This window comes from Triturus cristatus, chromosome 3_2, assembly GCF_964204655.1.
Source record: "Triturus cristatus chromosome 3_2, aTriCri1.1, whole genome shotgun sequence".
Lineage (NCBI taxonomy): Eukaryota > Metazoa > Chordata > Amphibia > Caudata > Salamandridae > Triturus > Triturus cristatus.
In genome coordinates this window covers 333,498,462-333,511,746 of record NC_140584.1, presented here as the reverse complement: position 1 = coordinate 333,511,746, position 13,285 = coordinate 333,498,462, and the positions used below count along the sequence as shown (strand labels likewise).

At 73.3% G+C, this 13,285-nt stretch overlaps 1 protein-coding gene across 1 annotated transcript in view; it reads left to right on the top strand.

Moving 5' to 3' along the window:
- RLF (RLF zinc finger) overlaps window positions 1-13,285 on the top strand; it is a 314,153-nt gene that overhangs the window by 174,421 nt on the left and 126,447 nt on the right. The gene's annotated exons all lie outside the window — the stretch shown is intronic.

Sequence of the window (13,285 nt, the reverse complement as noted above, 5' to 3'; positions counted from 1 at the left end):
CTCCTCCCCTCCCTCCCCCGCGCGAGAGACAGGTTGGCGGGCTCCCCTCCCTCCCTCCCGCGCGAGAGACAGGTTGGCGGGCTCCCCTCCCTCCCTCCCGCGCGAGAGACAGGTTGGCGGGCTCCCCTCCCTCCCTCCCGCGCGAGAGACAGGTTGGCGGGCTCCCCTCCCTCCCTCCCGCGCGAGAGACAGGTTGGCGGGCTCCCCTCCCTCCCTCCCGCGCGAGAGACAGGTTGGCGGGCTCCCCTCCCTCCCTCCCGCGCGAGAGACAGGTTGGCGGGCTCCCCTCCCTCCCTCCCGCGCGAGAGACAGGTTGGCGGGCTCCCCTCCCTCCCGCGCGAGAGACAGGTTGGCGGGCTCCCCTCCCTCCCGCGCGAGAGAGACAGGTTGGCGGGCTCCCCTCCCTCCCGCGCGAGAGACAGGTTGGTGGGCTCCCCTCCCTCCCGCGCGAGAGACAGGTTGGCGGGCTCCCCTCCCTCCCGCGCGCGAGACAGGTCGGCGGGCTCCCCTCCCTCCCTCCCGCGCGAGAGACAGGTCGGCGGGCTCCCCTCCCTCCCTCCCGCGCGAGAGACAGGTCGGCGGGCTCCCCTCCCTCCCTCCCGCGCGAGAGACAGGTCGGCGGGCTCCCTCCCTCCCTCCCGCGCGAGAGACAGGTCGGCGGGGCTCCCCTCCCTCCCTCCCGCGCGAGAGACAGGTTGGCGGGCTCCCCTCCCTCCCTCCCGCGCGAGAGACAGGTTGGCGGGCTCCCCTCCCTCCCTCCGCGAGAGACAGGTCGGCGGGCTCCCCTCCCTCCCGCGCGAGAGACAGGTCGGCGGGCTCCCTCCCTCCCGCGCGAGAGACAGGTCGGCGGGCTCCCTTCCCTCCCGCGCGAGAGACAGGTCGGCGGGCTCCCTTCCCTCCCGCGCGAGAGACAGGTCGGCGGGCTCCCTTCCCTCCCGCGCGAGAGACAGGTCGGCGGGCTCCCCTCCCTCCCTCGCGAGAGACAGGTCGGCGGCTCCCCTCCCTCCCTCGCGAGAGACAGGTCGGCGGGCTCCCCTCCCTCCCTCGCGAGAGACAGGTTGGCGGGCTCCCCTCCCTCCCGCGCGAGAGACAGGTTGGCGGGCTCCCCTCCCTCCCGCGCGAGAGACAGGTTGGCGGGCTCCCCTCCCTCCCGCGCGAGAGACAGGTTGGCGGGCTCCCTCCCTCCCGCGCGAGAGACAGGTTGGCGCCCCCCGCGCGAGAGACAGGTTGGCGCCCCCCGCGCGAGAGACAGGTTGGCGCCCCCCGCGCGAGAGACAGGTTGGCGCCCCCCGCGCGAGAGACAGGTTGGCGCCCCCGCGCGAGAGACAGGTTGGCGCCCCCCGCGCGAGAGACAGGTTGGCGCCCCCCGCGCGAGAGACAGGTTGGCGCCCCCCGCGCGAGAGACAGGTTGGCGCCCCCCGCGCGAGAGACAGGTTGGCGCCCCCCGCGCGAGAGACAGGTTGGCGCCCCCCGCGCGAGAGACAGGTTGGCGCCCCCCGCGCGAGAGACAGGTTGGCGCCCCCCGCGCGAGAGACAGGTTGGCGCCCCCCCGCGCGAGAGACAGGTTGGCGCCCCCCGCGCGAGAGACAGGTTGGCGCCCCCCGCGCGAGAGACAGGTTGGCGCCCCCCGCGCGAGAGACAGGTTGGCGCCCCCCGCGCGAGAGACAGGTTGGCGCCCCCCGCGCGAGAGACAGGTTGGCGCCCCCCGCGCGAGAGACAGGTTGGCGCCCCCCGCGCGAGAGACAGGTTGGCGCCCCCCGCGCGAGAGACAGGTTGGCGCCCCCGCGCGAGAGACAGGTTGGCGCCCCCCCGCGCGAGAGACAGGTTGGCGCCCCCCCGCGCGAGAGACAGGTTGGCGCCCCCGCGCGAGAGACAGGTTGGCGCCCCCCGCGCGAGAGACAGGTTGGCGCCCCCCCGCGCGAGAGACAGGTTGGCGCCCCCCCGCGCGAGAGACAGGTTGGCGCCCCCCCGCGCGAGAGACAGGTTGGCGCCCCCCGCGCGAGAGACAGGTTGGCGCCCCCCCCGGCGAGAGACAGGTTGGCGCCCCCCCGCGCGAGAGACAGGTTGGCGCCCCCCCGCGCGAGAGACAGGTTGGCGCCCCCCCGCGCGAGAGACAGGTTGGCGCCCCCCGCGCGAGAGACAGGTTGGCGCCCCCCGCGCGAGAGACAGGTTGGCGCCCCCCGCGCGAGAGACAGGTGGCGCCCCCCCGCGCGAGAGACAGGTTGGCGGGCTCCCCTCCCTCCCTCCCGCGCGAGAGACAGGTTGGCGGGCTCCCCTCCCTCCCTCCCTCCCTCCCTCCCGCGCGAGAGACAGGTCGGCGGGCTCCCCTCCCTCCCTCCCTCCCTCCCGCGCGAGAGACAGTCGGCGGGCTCCCCTCCCTCCCTCCCTCCCTCCCTCCCGCGCGAGAGACAGGTCGGCGGGCTCCCCTCCCTCCCTCCCTCCCGCGCGAGAGACAGGTCGGCGGGCTCCCCTCCCTCCCTCCCTCCCTCCCGCGCGAGAGACAGGTCGGCGGGCTCCCCTCCCTCCCTCCCTCCCGCGCGAGAGACAGGTCGGCGGGCTCCCCTCCCTCCCTCCCGCGCGAGAGACAGGTCGGCGGGCTCCCTCCCTCCCTCCCTCCCGCGCGAGAGACAGGTCGGCGGGCTCCCTCCCTCCCTCCCTCCCTCCCGCGCGAGAGACAGGTCGGCGGGCTCCCCTCCCCTCCCTCCCTCCCGCGCGAGAGACAGGTCGGCGGGCTCCCCTCCCTCCCTCCCTCCCTCCCGCGCGAGAGACAGGTCGGCGGGCTCCCCTCCCTCCCTCCCTCCCTCCCGCGCGAGAGACAGGTCGGCGGGCTCCCTCCCTCCCCCTCCCTCCCGCGCGAGAGACAGGTCGGCGGGCTCCCCTCCCTCCCTCCCTCCCTCCCGCGCGAGAGACAGGTCGGCGGGCTCCCCTCCTCCCCTCCCTCCCTCCCGCGCGAGAGACAGGTCGGCGGGCTCCCCTCCCTCCCTCCCTCCCGCGCGAGAGACAGGTCGGCGGGCTCCCCTCCCTCCCTCCCGCGCGAGAGACAGGTCGGCGGGCTCCCCTCCCTCCCGCGCGAGAGACAGGTCGGCGGGCTCCCCTCCCTCCCTCCCTCCCGCGCGAGAGACAGGTCGGCGGGCTCCCCTCCCTCCCGCGCGAGAGACAGGTCGGCGGGCTCCCCTCCCTCCCGCGCGAGAGACAGGTTGGCGGCCTCACCTCCCTCCCTCCCGCGCGAGAGACAGGTTGGCGGCCTCACCTCCCTCCCTCCCTCCCTCCCGCGCGAGAGACAGGTTGGCGGCCTCACCTCCCTCCCTCCCTCCCTCCCGCGCGAGAGACAGGTTGGCGGCCTCACCTCCCTCCCTCCCGCGCGAGAGACAGGTTGGCGGCCTCACCTCCCTCCCTCCCTCCCTCCCTCCCGCGCGAGAGACAGGTTGGCGGCCTCACCTCCCTCCCTCCCGCGCGAGAGACAGGTTGGCGGCCTCACCTCCCTCCCTCCCTCCCTCCTGTGCGACAGGTTGGCGGCCTCACCTCCCTCCCGTGAGACAGGTTGGCGGCCTCACCTCCCTTGAGACAGCTTGGCGGGCTCCCCTCCCTCCCGCGCGACAGGTTGGCGGGCTCCCCTCCCTCCCGCGCGACAGGTTGGCGGGCTCCCCTCCCTCCCTCCCTCCCGCGCGAGAGACAGGTTGGCGGGCTCCCCTCCCTCCCGCGCGAGAGACAGGTTGGCGGGCTCCCCTCCCTCCCTCCCGCGCGAGAGACAGGTTGGCGGCCTCACCTCCCTCCCTCCCGCGCGAGAGACAGGTTGGCGGCCTCACCTCCCTCCCTCCCTCCCTCCTGTGCGACAGGTTGGCGGCCTCACCTCCCTCCCGTGAGACAGGTTGGCGGCCTCACCTCCCTTGAGACAGCTTGGCGGGCTCCCCTCCCTCCCGCGCGACAGGTTGGCGGGCTCCCCTCCCTCCCGCGCGACAGGTTGGCGGGCTCCCCTCCCTCCCTCCCGCGCGAGAGACAGGTTGGCGGGCTCCCCTCCCTCCCGCGCGAGAGACAGGTTGGCGGGCTCCCCTCCCTCCCTCCCGCGCGAGAGACAGGTTGGCGGGCTCCCCTCCCTCCCTCCCGCGCGAGAGACAGGTTGGCGGGCTCCCCTCCCTCCCGCGCGAGAGACAGGTTGGCGGGCTCCCCTCCCTCCCGCGCGAGAGACAGGTTGGCGGGCTCCCCTCCCTCCCTCCTGTGCGACAGGTTGGCGGCCTCACCTCCCTCCCGTGAGACAGGTTGGCGGGCTCCCCTCCCTCCCGCGCGACAGGTTGGCGGGCTCCCCTCCCTCCCGCGCGAGAGACAGGTTGGCGGGCTCCCCTCCCTCCCGCGCGAGAGACAGGTTGGCGGGCTCCCCTCCCTCCCGCGCGAGAGACAGGTTGGCGGGCTCCCCTCCCTCCCGCGCGAGAGACAGGTTGGCGGGCTCCCCTCCCTCCCGCGCGAGAGACAGGTTGGCGGGCTCCCCTCCCTCCCTCCTGTGCGACAGGTTGGCGGCCTCACCTCCCTCCCGTGAGACAGGTTGGCGGCCTCACCTCCCTTGAGACAGGTTGGCGGGCTCCCCTCCCTCCCGCGCGAGAGACAGGTTGGCGGGCTCCCCTCCCTCCCGCGCGAGAGACAGGTTGGCGGGCTCCCCTCCCTCCCGCGCGAGAGACAGGTTGGCGGGCTCCCCTCCCTCCCGCGCGAGAGACAGGTTGGCGGGCTCCCCTCCCTCCCGCGCGAGAGACAGGTTGGCGGGCTCCCCTCCCTCCCGCGCGAGAGACAGGTTGGCGGGCTCCCCTCCCTCCCGCGCGAGAGACAGGTTGGCGGGCTCCCCTCCCTCCCTCCCTCCCTCCCGCGCGAGAGACAGGTTGGCGGGCTCCCCTCCCTCCCTCCCTCCCGCGCGAGAGACAGGTTGGCGGGCTCCCCTCCCTCCCTCCCGCGCGAGAGACAGGTTGGCGGGCTCCCCTCCCTCCCTCCCTCCCGCGCGAGAGACAGGTTGGCGGGCTCCCCTCCCTCCCTCCCTCCCGCGCGAGAGACAGGTTGGCGGGCTCCCCTCCCTCCCTCCCTCCCGCGCGAGAGACAGGTTGGCGGGCTCCCCTCCCTCCCTCCCTCCCGCGCGAGAGACAGGTTGGCGGGCTCCCCTCCCTCCCTCCCGCGCGAGAGACAGGTTGGCGGGCTCCCCTCCCTCCCTCCCGCGCGAGAGACAGGTTGGCGGGCTCCCCTCCCTCCCTCCCGCGCGAGAGACAGGTTGGCGGGCTCCCCTCCCTCCCTCCCGCGCGAGAGACAGGTTGGCGGGCTCCCCTCCCTCCCTCCCGCGCGAGAGACAGGTTGGCGGGCTCCCCTCCCTCCCTCCCGCGCGAGAGACAGGTTGGCGGGCTCCCCTCCCTCCCTCCCTCCCGCGCGAGAGACAGGTTGGCGGGCTCCCCTCCCTCCCTCCCTCCCGCGCGAGAGACAGGTTGGCGGGCTCCCCTCCCTCCCGCGCGAGAGACAGGTTGGCGGGCTCCCCTCCCTCCCGCGCGAGAGACAGGTTGGCGGGCTCCCCTCCCTCCCGCGCGAGAGACAGGTTGGCGGGCTCCCCTCCCTCCCGCGCGAGAGACAGGTTGGCGGGCTCCCCTCCCTCCCTCCCGCGCGAGAGACAGGTTGGCGGGCTCCCCTCCCTCCCTCCCGCGCGAGAGACAGGTTGGCGGGCTCCCCTCCCTCCCGCGCGAGAGACAGGTTGGCGGGCTCCCCTCCCTCCCTCCCTCCCTCCCGCGCGAGAGACAGGTTGGCGGGCTCCCCTCCCTCCCTCCCTCCCGCGCGAGAGACAGGTTGGCGGGCTCCCCTCCCTCCCGCGCGAGAGACAGGTTGGCGGGCTCCCCTCCCTCCCGCGCGAGAGACAGGTTGGCGGGCTCCCCTCCCTCCCGCGCGAGAGACAGGTTGGCGGGCTCCCCTCCCTCCCTCCCGCGCGAGAGACAGGTTGGCGGGCTCCCCTCCCTCCCTCCCGCGCGAGAGACAGGTTGGCGGGCTCCCCTCCCTCCCGCGCGAGAGACAGGTTGGCGGGCTCCCCTCCCTCCGTCCCTCCCGCCCGCGCGAGAGACAGGTTGGCGGGCTCCCCTCCCTCCGTCCCTCCCGCGCGAGAGACAGGTTGGCGGGCTCCCCTCCCTCCGTCCCTCCCGCGCGAGAGACAGGTTGGCGGGCTCCCCTCCCTCCCGCGCGAGAGACAGGTTGGCGGGCTCCCCTCCCTCCCGCGCGAGAGACAGGTTGGCGGGCTCCCCTCCCTCCCGCGCGAGAGACAGGTTGGCGGGCTCCCCTCCCTCCGTCCCTCCCGCGCGAGAGACAGGTTGGCGGGCTCCCCTCCCTCCCTCCTGTGCGACAGGTTGGCGGCCTCACCTCCCTCCCTCCCTCCCGAGAGACAGGTTGGCGGGCTCCCCTCCCTCCCTCCCTCCCGAGAGACAGGTTGGCGGGCTCCCCTCCCTCCGTCCCTCCCGCGCGAGAGACAGGTTGGCGGGCTCCCCTCCCTCCGTCCCTCCCGCGCGAGAGACAGGTTGGCGGGCTCCCCTCCCTCCCTCCTGTGCGACAGGTTGGCGGGCTCCCCTCCCTCCCTCCCTCCCGAGAGACAGGTTGGCGGGCTCCCCTCCCTCCCTCCCTCCCGAGAGACAGGTTGGCGGGCTCCCCTCCCTCCGTCCCTCCCGCCCGCGCGAGAGACAGGTTGGCGGGCTCCCCTCCCTCCGTCCCTCCCGCGCGAGAGACAGGTTGGCGGGCTCCCCTCCCTCCGTCCCTCCCGCGCGAGAGACAGGTTGGCGGGCTCCCCTCCCTCCCGCGCGAGAGACAGGTTGGCGGGCTCCCCTCCCTCCCGCGCGAGAGACAGGTTGGCGGGCTCCCCTCCCTCCCGCGCGAGAGACAGGTTGGCGGGCTCCCCTCCCTCCGTCCCTCCCGCGCGAGAGACAGGTTGGCGGGCTCCCCTCCCTCCGTCCCTCCCGCGCGAGAGACAGGTTGGCGGGCTCCCCTCCCTCCGTCCCTCCCGCGCGAGAGACAGGTTGGCGGGCTCCCCTCCCTCCGTCCCTCCCGCGCGAGAGACAGGTTGGCGGGCTCCCCTCCCTCCCTCCCGAGAGACAGGTTGGCGGGCTCCCCTCCCTCCCTCCCTCCCGAGAGACAGGTTGGCGGGCTCCCCTCCCTCCCTCCCTCCCTCCCTCCCGAGAGACAGGTTGGCGGGCTCCCCTCCCTCCCGCGCGAGAGACAGGTTGGCGGGCTCCCCTCCCTCCCTCCCTCCCTCCCGCGCGAGAGACAGGTTGGCGGGCTCCCCTCCCTCCCTCCCTCCCGCGCGAGAGACAGGTTGGCGGGCTCCCCTCCCTTCCTCCCGCGCGAGAGACAGGTTGGCGGGCTCCCCTCCCTCCCGCCCGCGCGAGAGACAGGTTGGCGGGCTCCCCTCCCTCCCTCCCGCGCGAGAGACAGGTTGGCGGGCTCCCCTCCCTCCCTCCCGCGCGAGAGACAGGTTGGCGGGCTCCCCTCCCTCCCGCGCGAGAGACAGGTTGGCGGGCTCCCCTCCCTCCCGCGCGAGAGACAGGTTGGCGGGCTCCCCTCCCTCCCGCGCGAGAGACAGGTTGGCGGGCTCCCCTCCCTCCCTCGCGAGAGACAGGTTGGCGGGCTCCCCTCCCTCCCGCGCGAGAGACAGGTTGGCGGGCTCCCCTCCCTCCCTCCCGCGCGAGAGACAGGTTGGCGGGCTCCCCTCCCTCCCTCCCTCCCGCGCGAGAGACAGGTTGGCGGGCTCCCCTCCCTCCCTCCCGCGCGAGAGACAGGTTGGCGGGCTCCCCTCCCTCCCTCCCGCGCGAGAGACAGGTTGGCGGGCTCCCCTCCCTCCGTCCCTCCCGCGCGAGAGACAGGTTGGCGGGCTCCCCTCCCTCCCTCCTGTGCGACAGGTTGGCGGCCTCACCTCCCTCCCTCCCTCCCGAGAGACAGGTTGGCGGGCTCCCCTCCCTCCCGAGAGACAGGTTGGCGGGCTCCCCTCCCTCCGTCCCTCCCGCGCGAGAGACAGGTTGGCGGGCTCCCCTCCCTCCGTCCCTCCCGCGCGAGAGACAGGTTGGCGGGCTCCCCTCCCTCCCTCCTGTGCGACAGGTTGGCGGGCTCCCCTCCCTCCCTCCCTCCCGAGAGACAGGTTGGCGGGCTCCCCTCCCTCCCTCCCTCCCGAGAGACAGGTTGGCGGGCTCCCCTCCCTCCGTCCCTCCCGCCCGCGCGAGAGACAGGTTGGCGGGCTCCCCTCCCTCCGTCCCTCCCGCGCGAGAGACAGGTTGGCGGGCTCCCCTCCCTCCGTCCCTCCCGCGCGAGAGACAGGTTGGCGGGCTCCCCTCCCTCCCTCGCGAGAGACAGGTTGGCGGGCTCCCCTCCCTCCCGCGCGAGAGACAGGTTGGCGGGCTCCCCTCCCTCCCGCGCGAGAGACAGGTTGGCGGGCTCCCCTCCCTCCCGCGCGAGAGACAGGTTGGCGGGCTCCCCTCCCTCCCTCCCGCGCGAGAGACAGGTTGGCGGGCTCCCCTCCCTCCCTCCCGCGCGAGAGACAGGTTGGCGGGCTCCCCTCCCTCCCTCCCGCGCGAGAGACAGGTTGGCGGGCTCCCCTCCCTCCCTCCCGCGCGAGAGACAGGTTGGCGGGCTCCCCTCCCTCCCGCGCGAGAGACAGGTTGGCGGGCTCCCCTCCCTCCCGCGCGAGAGACAGGTTGGCGGGCTCCCCTCCCTCCCGCGCGAGAGACAGGTTGGCGGGCTCCCCTCCCTCCCGCGCGAGAGACAGGTTGGCGGGCTCCCCTCCCTCCCTCCCGCGCGAGAGACAGGTTGGCGGGCTCCCCTCCCTCCCTCCCGCGCGAGAGACAGGTTGGCGGGCTCCCCTCCCTCCCTCCCGCGCGAGAGACAGGTTGGCGGGCTCCCCTCCCTCCCTCCCGCGCGAGAGACAGGTTGGCGGGCTCCCCTCCCTCCCTCCCTCCCGCGCGAGAGACAGGTTGGCGGGCTCCCCTCCCTCCCGCGCGAGAGACAGGTTGGCGGGCTCCCCTCCCTCCCGCGCGAGAGACAGGTTGGCGGGCTCCCCTCCCTCCCGCGCGAGAGACAGGTTGGCGGGCTCCCCTCCCTCCCTCCCTCCCGCGCGAGAGACAGGTTGGCGGGCTCCCCTCCCTCCCTCCCGCGCGAGAGACAGGTTGGCGGGCTCCCCTCCCTCCCGCGCGAGAGACAGGTTGGCGGGCTCCCCTCCCTCCCGCGCGAGAGACAGGTTGGCGGGCTCCCCTCCCTCCCGCGCGAGAGACAGGTTGGCGGGCTCCCCTCCCTCCCGCGCGAGAGACAGGTTGGCGGGCTTCCCTCCCTCCCTCGCGAGAGACAGGTTGGCGGCCTCCCGTCCCTCCCTCCCTCCCTCCCTCGCGAGAGACAGGTTGGCGGCCTCCCGTCCCTCCCTCCCGCGCGAGAGACAGGTTGGCGGCCTCCCGTCCCTCCCTCCCGCGCGAGAGACAGGTTGGCGGCCTCCCGTCCCTCCCTCCCGCGCGAGAGACAGGTTGGCGGCCTCCCGTCCCTCCCTCCCGCGCGAGAGACAGGTTGGCGGCCTCCCGTCCCTCCCTCCCGCGCGAGAGACAGGTTGGCGGCCTCCCGTCCGTCCCTCCCTCCCGCGCGAGAGACAGGTTGGCGGCCTCCCGTCCCTCCTTCCCGCGCGAGAGACAGGTTGGCGGCCTCCCGTCCCTCCTTCCCGCGCGAGAGACAGGTTGGCGGCCTCCCGTCCCTCCTTCCCGCGCGAGAGACAGGTTGGCGGCTTCACCTCGCGAGAGACAGGTTGGCGGCTTCACCTCGCGAGAGACAGGTTGGCGGCTTCACCTCGCGAGAGACAGGTTGGCGGCTTCACCTCGCGAGAGACAGGTTGGCGGCTTCACCTCGCGAGAGACAGGTTGGCGGCTTCACCTCGCGAGAGACAGGTTGGCGGCTTCACCTCGCGAGAGACAGGTTGGCGGCTTCACCTCGCGAGAGACAGGTTGGCGGCTTCACCTCGCGAGAGACAGGTTGGCGGCTTCACCTCGCGAGAGACAGGTTGGCGGCCTCACCTCGCCAGCGACAGGTTGGCGGCCTCACCTCGCCAGCGACAGGTTGGCGGCCTCACCTCGCCAGCGACAGGTTGGCGGCCTCACCTCGCCAGCGACAGGTTGGCGGCCTCACCTCGCCAGCGACAGGTTGGCGGCCTCACCTCGCCAGCGACAGGTTGGCGGCCTCACCTCGCCAGCGACAGGTTGGCGGCCTCACCTCGCCAGCGACAGGTTGGCGGCCTCATGTCCCTCCTTCCCGCGCGTGAGAGAGGTTGGCGGCCTCACGTCCCTCCTTCCCGTGCGAGAGACAGGTTGGCGGCCTCACCTACCTACCTACCTCCCTCGAGACAGGTTGGCGGCCTCGCCTCACCTCCCTCCCTCGAGACAGGTTGGCGGCCTCGCCTCACCTCCCTCCCTCGAGACAGGTTGGCGGCCTCGCCTCACCTCCCTCCCTCGAGACAGGTTGGCGGCCTCACCTCGCGAGAGACAGCTTGGCGGCCTCACCTCCCTCCCGTGAGACAGGTTGGCGGCCTCACCTCCCTCCCGTGAGACAGGTTGGCGGCCTCACCTCCCTCCCTCCCTCCTGTGCGACAGGTTGGCGGCCTCACCTCCCTCCCGTGAGACAGGTTGGCGGCCTCACCTCCCTTGAGACAGCTTGGCGGGCTCCCCTCCCTCCCGCGCGACAGGTTGGCGGGCTCCCCTCCCTCCCGCGCGACAGGTTGGCGGGCTCCCCTCCCTCCCTCCCGCGCGAGAGACAGGTTGGCGGGCTCCCCTCCCTCCCTCCTGTGCGACAGGTTGGCGGCCTCACCTCCCTCCCGTGAGACAGGTTGGCGGCCTCACCTCCCTTGAGACAGCTTGGCGGCCTCACCTCCCTCGCGACAGGTTGGCGGCCTCACCTCCCTCCCTCCCGCGCCACAGGTTGGCGGCCTCACCTCCCTCCCACGCGACAGGTTGGCGGCCTCACGTCCCTCCTTCCCGCGCGAGAGACAGGTTGGCGGCCTCCCCTCCCTCCTTCCCGCGCGAGAGACAGGTTGGCGGCCTCCCCTCCCTCCTTCCCGCGCGAGAGACAGGTTGGCGGCCTCCCGTCCCTCCTTCCCGCGCGAGAGACAGGTTGGCGGCCTCCCGTCCCTCCTTCCCGCGCGAGAGACAGGTTGGCGGCCTCACGTCCCTCCTTCCCGCGCGAGAGACAGGTTGGCGGCCTCACGTCCCTCCTTCCCGCGCGAGAGACAGGTTGGCGGCCTCACGTCCCTCCTTCCCGCGCGAGAGACAGGTTGGCGGCCTCACGTCCCTCCTTCCCGCGCGAGAGACAGGTTGGCGGCCTCACGTCCCTCCTTCCCGCGCGAGAGACAGGTTGGCGGCTTCACCTCGCGAGAGACAGGTTGGCGGCTTCACCTCGCGAGAGACAGGTTGGCGGCTTCACCTCGCGAGAGACAGGTTGGCGGCTTCACCTCGCGAGAGACAGGTTGGCGGCTTCACCTCGCGAGAGACAGGTTGGCGGCTTCACCTCGCGAGAGACAGGTTGGCGGCTTCACCTCGCGAGAGACAGGTTGGCGGCTTCACCTCGCGAGAGACAGGTTGGCGGCTTCACCTCGCGAGAGACAGGTTGGCGGCTTCACCTCGCGAGAGACAGGTTGGCGGCCTCACCTCGCCAGCGACAGGTTGGCGGCCTCACCTCGCCAGCGACAGGTTGGCGGCCTCACCTCGCCAGCGACAGGTTGGCGGCCTCACCTCGCCAGCGACAGGTTGGCGGCCTCACCTCGCCAGCGACAGGTTGGCGGCCTCACCTCGCCAGCGACAGGTTGGCGGCCTCACCTCGCCAGCGACAGGTTGGCGGCCTCACCTCGCCAGCGACAGGTTGGCGGCCTCACCTCGCCAGCGACAGGTTGGCGGCCTCACCTCGCCAGCGACAGGTTGGCGGCCTCATGTCCCTCCTTCCCGCGCGTGAGAGAGGTTGGCGGCCTCACGTCCCTCCTTCCCGTGCAAGAGACAGGTTGGCAGCCTCACCTCTTTCCCTCCTGAGAGACAGGTTGGCGGCCTCACCTACCTACCTACCTCCCTCGAGACAGGTTGGCGGCCTCACCTACCTACCTACCTCCCTCGAGACAGGTTGGCGGGCTCGCCTCACCTCCCTCCCTCGAGACAGGTTGGCGGCCTCGCCTCACCTCCCTCCCTCGAGACAGGTTGGCGGCCTCGCCTCACCTCCCTCCCTCGAGACAGGTTGGCGGCCTCACCTCGCGAGAGACAGGTTGGCGGCTTCACCTCGCGAGAGACAGGTTGGCGGCTTCACCTCGCGAGAGACAGGTTGGCGGCTTCACCTCGCCAGCGACAGGTTGGCGGCCTCACCTCGCCAGCGACAGGTTGGCGGCCTCACCTCGCCAGCGACAGGTTGGCGGCCTCACCTCGCCAGCGACAGGTTGGCGGCCTCACCTCGCCAGCGACAGGTTGGCGGCCTCACCTCGCCAGCGACAGGTTGGCGGCCTCACCTCGCCAGCGACAGGTTGGCGGCCTCATGTCCCTCCTTCCCGCGCGTGAGAGAGGTTGGCGGCCTCACGTCCCTCCTTCCCGTGCGAGAGACAGGTTGGCAGCCTCACCTCTTTCCCTCCTGAGAGACAGGTTGGCGGCCTCACCTACCTACCTACCTCCCTCGAGACAGGTTGGCGGCCTCGCCTCACCTCCCTCCCTCGAGACAGGTTGGCGGCCTCACCTCGCGAGAGACAGCTTGGCGGCCTCACCTCCCTCCCGTGAGACAGGTTGGCGGCCTCACCTCCCTCCCGTGAGACAGGTTGGCGGCCTCACCTCCCTCCCTTGAGACAGGTTGGCGGCCTCACCTCCCTCCCTCCCTCCTGTGCGACAGGTTGGCGGCCTCACCTCCCTCCCGTGAGACAGGTTGGCGGCCTCACCTCCCTTGAGACAGCTTGGCGGCCTCACCTCCCTCCCGCGCGACAGGTTGGCGGCCTCACCTCCCTCCCTCCCGCGCCACAGGTTGGCGGCCTCACCTCCCTCCCACGCGACAGGTTGGCGGCCTCACCTCCCTCCCTCCCGAGAGACAGGTTGGCGGCCTCACCTCCCTCCCTCCCGAGAGACAGGTTGCCGGCCCCACCTCCCTCCCCCCACGTGAGAGACAGGTTGGCTGCCTCACCTCCTTCATCCCTCCAACCCGCGCGAGAGACAGGTTGGCGGCCTCACCTCCCTCCTGCGCGAGAGACAGGCTGGCTGCCTCATCTCCTTCCCCCGCGGGGCTTCTGCATTCCCATTTTCTTGGGGGTGGGGGG